This window comes from Adiantum capillus-veneris, chromosome 1 (genome assembly GCF_014529385.1).
Source record: "Adiantum capillus-veneris isolate H3 chromosome 1, ASM1452938v2, whole genome shotgun sequence".
Lineage (NCBI taxonomy): Eukaryota > Viridiplantae > Streptophyta > Polypodiopsida > Polypodiales > Pteridaceae > Adiantum > Adiantum capillus-veneris.
Genome location: NC_140931.1, coordinates 136,223,979 through 136,232,422, shown reverse-complemented (window position 1 = coordinate 136,232,422; position 8,444 = coordinate 136,223,979). Strand labels below are relative to the sequence as shown.

Sequence of the window (8,444 nt, the reverse complement as noted above, 5' to 3'; positions counted from 1 at the left end):
GTCCCCCGGTCACCCTCACTACGTGATCGCAATTGGGGCTTAAATTAAACAACTTGAGAAATGCAAATACTAAAAACACATAATGTACACAATTGATGTTACAATTGCACCAAATGGTAGAAAGCCAAGTCACTGATATTATATGATAAGATTATGAATCTAAAAAAGAGAGGCTACGTGGAAATAGTCTAATTCTTATGGAGGCAACCTTCATTTTGCAATTTAATTACAAGGTCTAAATCTGTGTTTTATTAAAGTTACTTGCTTTGCATGCACCATACAAGAAACACCATCCTAGAATAGTTGCACCAAAGACAGTAAAATTGGCCATGTAGTGAGATTAGGGTGGATGCATGAATAGGTGGACTTACTACTGGTGTCCCGGACACACTAGCACACTGGTATCTACCTCCCAAATCTAAAGGTGGAGGTAAACTTTTGAGTGAATTTAATAATGATATTTTAAAAAACATGACAGAGACCATGATCGAAGGTTGTTACATCTTTTCGTTACTCTCTCTCTCTCTCTCTCTCTCTCTCTCTCTCTCTCTCTCTCCCCCCCTTCCCTGTGTTGAAGCTGAAAGCCTCCATAGCTGCCTCCTCCATAGCTGCTCTCTCTCTCTCTCTCTCTCTCTCTCTCTCTCTCTCTCTCTCTCTCTCTCTCTCTCGCTACAGTTCCCATCTCCATAGCTGAGCACGCTCTCTCTCTTAGAGTAGCTTGCCTTCCTCGATTACTGCTCTCTTTCTCTCTCTCTCTCTCTCTCTCTCTCTCACACACACACACACACACACACACACACACACACACACACACACACACACACACACACACACACACACACACACACACATTGCATGTGAATCCCTAGCTGATGTTTAGAGCTTAGCTTTGGACAGGGTACCCACTTTGGCATCCTCTTTCCACCTCTCAAAGACTCACAAGAGGGTGGAAATCATTCTAGTTGAGGATGTTGTGAGTTTAACAAGTAGCACATGCCTTTGTTGTGACTCAGTCAAGTGCAACTCATGCAAATAGAGTGTAATCAAGGATTATGAAGAAAACCAAAAGCACTCATATCGCAAGAGAATCAAAGAAAGGGAAGCTAGAACACCATATTAGTGAATTTGGGACTTTTCTAAATCCCACTTTCAAAATGAGCTTAAGGTCTGACCAAATGGCTAAATCTTGGCCAAAGTTTTGAGAGCATGGCTTGAAAGAGCTTTTCAAGTACTACCTTGTGGAAGGAGATGGCCTTAAGAAATAGTTTGAGATTTGTCCATATGGCCAAATCTTTGAGGCATTGGTTATTCCCAATTTGGCTCTAAAGTCTCAAACTCTCTAATATAGTAGAATTAAACAGGTCAATATTAATGAATTTTAGCACCGCAAAATTACTGCACAGGTGATCAAGTTCTTCTAGTAGTGCACAGAGGGTCTTGACAACAAGGCAAAGGAGGAAATCATCAGGAGCATTCTCAAGCATCGAGCATTGAGAGACCTAAAAATTCAATCTACAAGAGGTGAGGTTTCCAATGATGAGCAGAGGGTATTGATTAATGGAATGCACAACACTCTCAAGGTAATCAAGAGACCAAAAAGCTCGGCAGAGTTGTTTATTAAACGGGCGAGTATCATGATGGTTATGAATTCCACAAGCATAAAACCAAATATAGAAGCTGCATCGAGGCTTGTTAGTATCCATCGAAGGAACTTCTATGCAGCTAGATCTCGATTGAAACATAATCATACAGAACTGCCATTGCATTTGTGTGGGCGACAACCATATACAAATAGTGTAATTATAGAGGAAGTGAAGGCCACAGTGGTGAGCTTCTGGACTCACAATACTTGCGTATCGCCCAACAAAAAGGATGTGTGTTGAAAGCGTATTGCACGCAAAGTATTCGATAAACACCAGTGCATCTTCTTGAGCAACCCCAGGTTTGTTTTGACTTCTTGAGTAACTACAAGCTTATTTTCATGGACAATTATGGCACTGGTTTGGTTGTACTTTAGTTGACTGTTGTACAGTTTGCTTATTGTTGCACATTGCTTTAGACCTAGTAACTACCACTGCCAAATAGGTAGCTTACTATACATGACTGGTAGCTAGCATTGTGATCCTTATAATTACCACTGTCAGACTTTGGTAGCACCCATGTTGTCCTTGGTAAAGGTGGCTACTAGTCTTATAGGGGTTGCTACCAATCTGCCATGGTGTTCTTGGTAAATTTGCTGGCTACCACGTTCAACCTGCTAGTTTAAAGTCTCATAATCATGATAAGGTATCCACTAGTTTGATAGTGCTTTCTACCAGATTGCCATGGTAGTATTGGTGTACTGGTAGCTATTATTGTCAACTTGGTAGCTATTAGTATCCTAGTGCTAGCTAGACCTATCACTCTGAGAGTAATAGCTTCTAGTCTGCCATGCAATCCTGGTGGAAGCTACCAGTCTGCCATGGCAATCTTGGTGGAAGCTACCAGTCTGCCATGGCAATCTTGGTGGATTGGTAGGTATCACTGTCAACATGATAGCTATCAATGTCAACCTGGTAGCTACCCTTAGGTAGTCTGATAACAACCAGCCTTACAGTGCTACTCATGGTAAAGGTAGCCACAAGTCTTAGAGTGCTTCCTACTATTAGACTCAGGCTCTTGCAACTTTTCTCCTTCCACTCATCACAAAATATTAGTTACCATTCTGAGAGTAATAGCTTCCACTCTGCCATGCAATCCTGGTCGAAGCTACCAGTCTGCCATGGAAATCTTGGTGGAAGCTACCAGTTTTCCATGGAAATCCTGGTGGATTGGTAGCTATCTTTTTCAACCTGGTAGCTGTCACTGTCAACCTGGTAGCTACCACTGTTAACTTGGCACCTACCCTTAGGAGGTCTGATGACAACCAGGTCTTAGAGTGATTTCTACTATTAAACTCAGGCTCTTGTAATTTTTCTCCTTCCACTGATCACAAAAGTATTAGTTACCATTCTTATACTAGCTCCTACCAGATTGATCTTAGTTTTGCATGTCAACAATAAGTTATGATTTTGCCAATAAGTGTACTGAATATCATTATTTAATGCAGGTAGAATTCTTTCTTGCCTTCAAACAGAGTCACCCAGAGGTACAAATTCACCAAAGGACATTTGAAAAGCTGAAACCTTATTTTGTACGCAAGCTTTGAGATCGCTACATCTGCTATTGCATCACTCATATTCAAATGTCATTCTTGAGGGATGCTGTAAACCATATAAGGCAAATTTCTTATGGTGTGCATGGGAAAGAGTGTAGTTGTCAATGTGATATTTGTGGTGCAGATTTGAAATGTAGTGCTCAGACAAATCAGTGCCCTAGCCTTACAAAGCTTTGGGAGTCAGTTTTATGCTCGAAGGCTAGTGGGTCAAATTTTTTGCACTAAAGTGTTTGATTGGCGAATGCTCTTCATGTGGGCCTTGAAAGAAGCTACCAATTTGCCCGATTGAAGAGTTAAATGGTAACAGTTAAGATTTTTGAAGACCTTGAAGTTGGCGAAACAGATTCAGGGAAAAAGAAGAAAAGAAAAGTTCTTTCTCACAAGGAGATGCAGTGCGGGCAGCTTTTCATACTATTCAAGGATCATCTAAGTAAGTTTATAAAGCACAATTTTGTTTACAGATGGCAGGCCGAGCAGTTTAAAGATTGTCTATGTATCTTCCCTGAAGATGTGGTAGTGTCAGTGGTGGATTTCGCTGAAAATTACACTTTCAAAGAACAGAACGAAATCCAATCGATGCATTGGTTTCTAGCCAGGTGACAATCTTCGTTCAATAATATATGTGAGGATTGCAGGTAGTGTCCAAAAATACTATCATTTCTATATATCTGATGATAAAATCCATGATACTCTTTTTGTCCAGCATTGCTTTATGCTCCATTATGGTTGGTTGAAAGAGCTAGGCATATCGCTCAAAGAACATTGGATTTGGTTAGATGGAGCAGCCTCGCAGTTCAAAGCAAAGAGGCCTTTTTATTTTGTTGCTCGATATGGAACTCTGACAAGTTTGAAAATGACACATCACTTTTCAGGTTCAGGTCATGGGAAGGGCGAACATAATGGTGCAGGTGCTGTTATTAAGAGGCATCTCACTCAGGAGCAGCTAAAGCCATACTGTGTGAAATTACAATGTGCAGCAGATGTGGTGCCATTTTTGAGAGAAACCATGTCCAATGGTGCTACAGCCACGTATTCTTCGCAAGTACGACCAGTTACTCGACTATTCTGGGAGGTCAAAGTAGGTGATGTGGATAGAAGCCAACGTCGGGATTGTAAATCTGTGCCTAATGCACGTGGGTTACATTGTGTCAGTGGCTACTCCTTAACAAATGGAAAACTTCTTAGGTATCGACAATTCTCATGCTTTTGTAGTGCTTGTTTGCAAGGCAGCTGGAGGAGGTGTTCGAACAAATCACACGTTTCTGCATGGAATTATGTTACCCTTGAATCTACAGATGATGTTGAAGATGATGATGAGATTGAAGAGCTTGCATATGAAGGACACCATGATGCGTTGAGTGATGCACTTCATGTTGGTGACAATTTTGCTGTTATAGCTCCTCATGACAATAAGGAGCTTGTGGATTTCATGTCTTGAAATGTACAGCAAAAAAAGACTCAAACTAAAGCTTTGCTAAGAGATGCATGGGGGTATGTTTGCAATGCCGGTTCATTTTTTGTCAAAGGAGTTTGGTACGAACAAGCAAAAGAAAATCCCTATGAGTTCAAGCTATTAAATTCTGAGCCTGAAGCCACCTTGCAATCCCACCTTGTACGAGCTATTAAGTTCCGAATGCAGAAAGTGGGACGTACAAGAAAATTCTTACTTTCCTCAGAAACATATGAGGCTATTTACAATAGTACTCCTTTTGATGTATAGCATTCCTAGTTCTAATCTAAGATGCTTTTGATGGCCCTTCAACATCTTTTTTTTTTTCTTTTGGGGAATCTCCGTAATCTCTGTGCAGAGCACCACCCTGTTTTGCAATTGCTTGAATCGTGTCTAAATGCCTATGTGATATCCTGAGGCAGATAGCATGAACACTCTATCGAAAGACTTCCCTAAAAAAGGAGATGAGGGCAACTCCAGATGAGACTCGCACATGCAGCCGGCCATAAAAGGGTTCGATGCTCTTGATCGGATAGCCAACCGATGACGCATCTCACACATGCACAGTAGGCGGTTGCTCAACGGTTGTGTTGACAGAGGATAAGGTCAGCTTTTGCAGGCCCGCAACAAAAGGTGTTAGCAGCCTTTTGCAGGTTCCTGTTTTTCTCCCGCCTTCGCCATCGGCACCGTTATAGTTAGCTGAACGTCATGAGGGGGGGTCATCACGTTGGGGGCAATAAGGAGCCGTTCAGAATAAGCGCAGGGGCGTGCAAACATGGAATCACTTTTCGAACGTTCAAGGCTGCATGTGCGAGTCCTAAGAGACAATGGACAGGTGACTCTGGTAAATGCTGAATACATCTGATGCATGAATGATCATGAACACTAGAACCAACCCATGCCCACCAGTACTCCCGCGTGTACATTAAGCCATAAGAAATAAATCATCTCCACAATAGACATAGAAAAATTAAACAAGTGTAGCTAAGTAGCTGCAAGGGTAGCTACTATGCAGACTGGTAGCTGCCCTTAACATTTCCTGGTATCGGAAGCTGTGTTAAGTACTTGTAATTGTGCAACTGTGGAGGTGTAGTGATGAACAATGCTGCTTTACTACATTGAGCATTGGAAGATGCTTTAATACATTGTGTCATCATTACAAGTGAGCAAAATACTCCATAAGTCAGTAAATGGTTGACTGTTTACAATGCTTATCATGGTTACATGTCAGGATAATATATCTAGCGGTAATACTCTAGACGCCACTGCTTTGAGATCCAGATGCTCAGGTTATTGATCGGTCTCGGCAGTGCACAGTCCTCGGCATACTTGAGGCGATCTTCCGCACAAAGCCAAGCCGTGAGCCAAGATCTTAACATTGTTGTAAGATATCCTTGAATCTCAGTGGGATTCTAATTTTCCATATTCTTCACAATGCAAAAAGTGCCTGGAGGATTCCATAGCTGCTTGTACTGTGTGTCATCCACTAGAATTGTGGACGTAGCAGTGTACTGACCTCTTTTCTCCCAGAACACTTAGCTTCTTGTAAAATACAGGCTTTCCACCAGTTATCTTGATTCTAGCATCTCTTACACAATCCTGTTGTGCAAGAATTTCCTTGAATTGGGGAAACTGATCAGGAAATTAGGCACTCAATAGGTTTCTGCTTTAGTCTTCATGCAGCAGGTCCACAAAAATAAATCAAAGTGCACAAGGCACCAGTCCAAGAATGCAAGTGCATCCCTTTTATACCCAGCAGACACTCGTGCTATGTCTACAATTTCTAGATCATTCTAGTAGGCAGGCTTTCGTGAATGGTACCTCTTGTCTAATGAAGTCAGCAGGACACCATTAATATCAAGGATTAGAGCTAGCTTACTCTCAAACAATATGTTCCCAGGATCCTCCCATGGACGAGACACCGTCCCATCATCATTCCTAACATAATCTTCAACACCACCTGCACCTCCTCCATCCTCCCTTTGCCGAGACACCGTCCCATCATCATGCCTTACATATTCTGTACCACCTGCACCTGCTGCACCAACTGCACAACTTGCATCACCACCTGCATCCACAGATGCATCACCATCTTCCTGAGGTGGTTCAGAATTTTCATTGGTAATCTCCGTGTCCTCACCTGCACCAACTGCCCCACCTGCACAACTTGCTTCACCACCTGCATCCACAGATGCATCACCATCTTCCCAAGGTGATTCAGACTTTTCAATGATAATGTCTATGTCTTCACCTACACTGCCTGCGCCAACTACACCACCTGCATCCACAGATGCGTCACCATCCTCTCGAGGTGGTTCAGAATTATCAATTGTAATCTCTGTGTCATCACCTGCACCAATTGCACCAACTGCACAACTTGCATCACCATCTGCATCCACAGATGCATCACCATTTTCCCTTCCTGGTTCAGACTTTTTCATGATAATCTCCGTGTCCTCACCTGTACTGAGGACAAAAAACTCCATGTTTTTATCCTCTTGGTCATCAATGCTGCTAGCACATGGGACTTGGCCCTCAAATCTAAATGAACCATCTACATCAGGAGGGTCTTTCATAGTAGACTGTGCTATCATACTTATTATGCGATCAAGATTGTCAATGTTGCTAGTGGCAGCATCTAAACATAAAAACAATAATGAGATAAACAACACTGATGGACAGGACAAAAAAAATTTGATTTTGGCTTTCTTAATTCATAGGAAATGGAGAATTGTTACAAAGCCAAAAACAGCGAAACAAGATTTAGGAAAAGAGCCAAAAATGGGGATAGGCTACAAAGCAAAAATATCGAGACTATGTTTGGAGTCTTTTGCTGACTCTAGTTGTTGTAGCACCTTTTCTTCCAGATTTCATGTTACTATTTTCTCAAGTCTCTATGGCTAATTGGTCCTTTGATGTCTTTGTTTGCCCTTCTGCATCCTCTGTAGGCTTTTTGGCAACTCCATCTGCAAGAGAGAAGAAACAATCAACAAGAATGAACCTTAAACAATATTATCTACCTTTAGGAAAAAACAAAACCAGAAACAACACCTGCCATCTTTCTCTTTCTTTCCCTTTGCATCATTTGTATGGTCTGCAGGATGGAGGGATTGGTTCTCTGGCTGACACTTCATTGTCCTTCATTGATGAAGGAGCATTTTTTGCTTGATCTCCAGTCTTAGGACTATACTTCTCTAACACACCTTCCTTCTCAACTATACTCTCTGGCTCAGCCTCTGCAGTCTCTTGCTTAGCCTCTGCAGTCATGAAAAGTATTAAGGAATTAAGAACTTGCTGTTTCAAGTTACATGTAGCTACAACATGACAGTGGAAGCTACCAGGCATGATAATGGAAGCTACCATGCAAACATTGATAGCTACCAGCACTATCTTGGGTAGCTACCAATGCCATCCTGGTAGCTGGCTGACTGAGAGCTACCAAGATGACATAGGGGCCACCAATGCTATCCTAGTAGTAAGCAATCTAACAGTGGTGTTTAAAAGAATAAAATCCTGGCAACAACCTTTATCTAAAACATCTTCCTTCTCAGCATGTACCAACACCTTGACTTATGTTCTTGACAATAATAAATTAAGAACAAGTTTTCAAGTAACATGCAGGGTCAGCATGACAATAGAAGCTACCAGGCAAGCACTAATAAGCTACTAGTACTACCAAATGCTATCCTAGTATCTACCTTGCCCCCTGCCATCATGGTAGCTACCAATGTTCAGCTACCAATGGGAGAATAGTAGCTCATGGAAGAATGGTAGCCACAGCCATACTGGTAGCTAGCT

At 41.9% G+C, this 8,444-nt stretch overlaps 1 pseudogene; it reads right to left on the bottom strand.

Annotated features, from left to right (window-relative positions):
* Positions 1-5,887: 5,887 nt before the first annotated feature.
* Positions 5,888-7,087, bottom strand: LOC147465628 (uncharacterized; annotated as a pseudogene).
* Between the last annotated feature and the right edge of the window lie 1,357 nt (positions 7,088-8,444).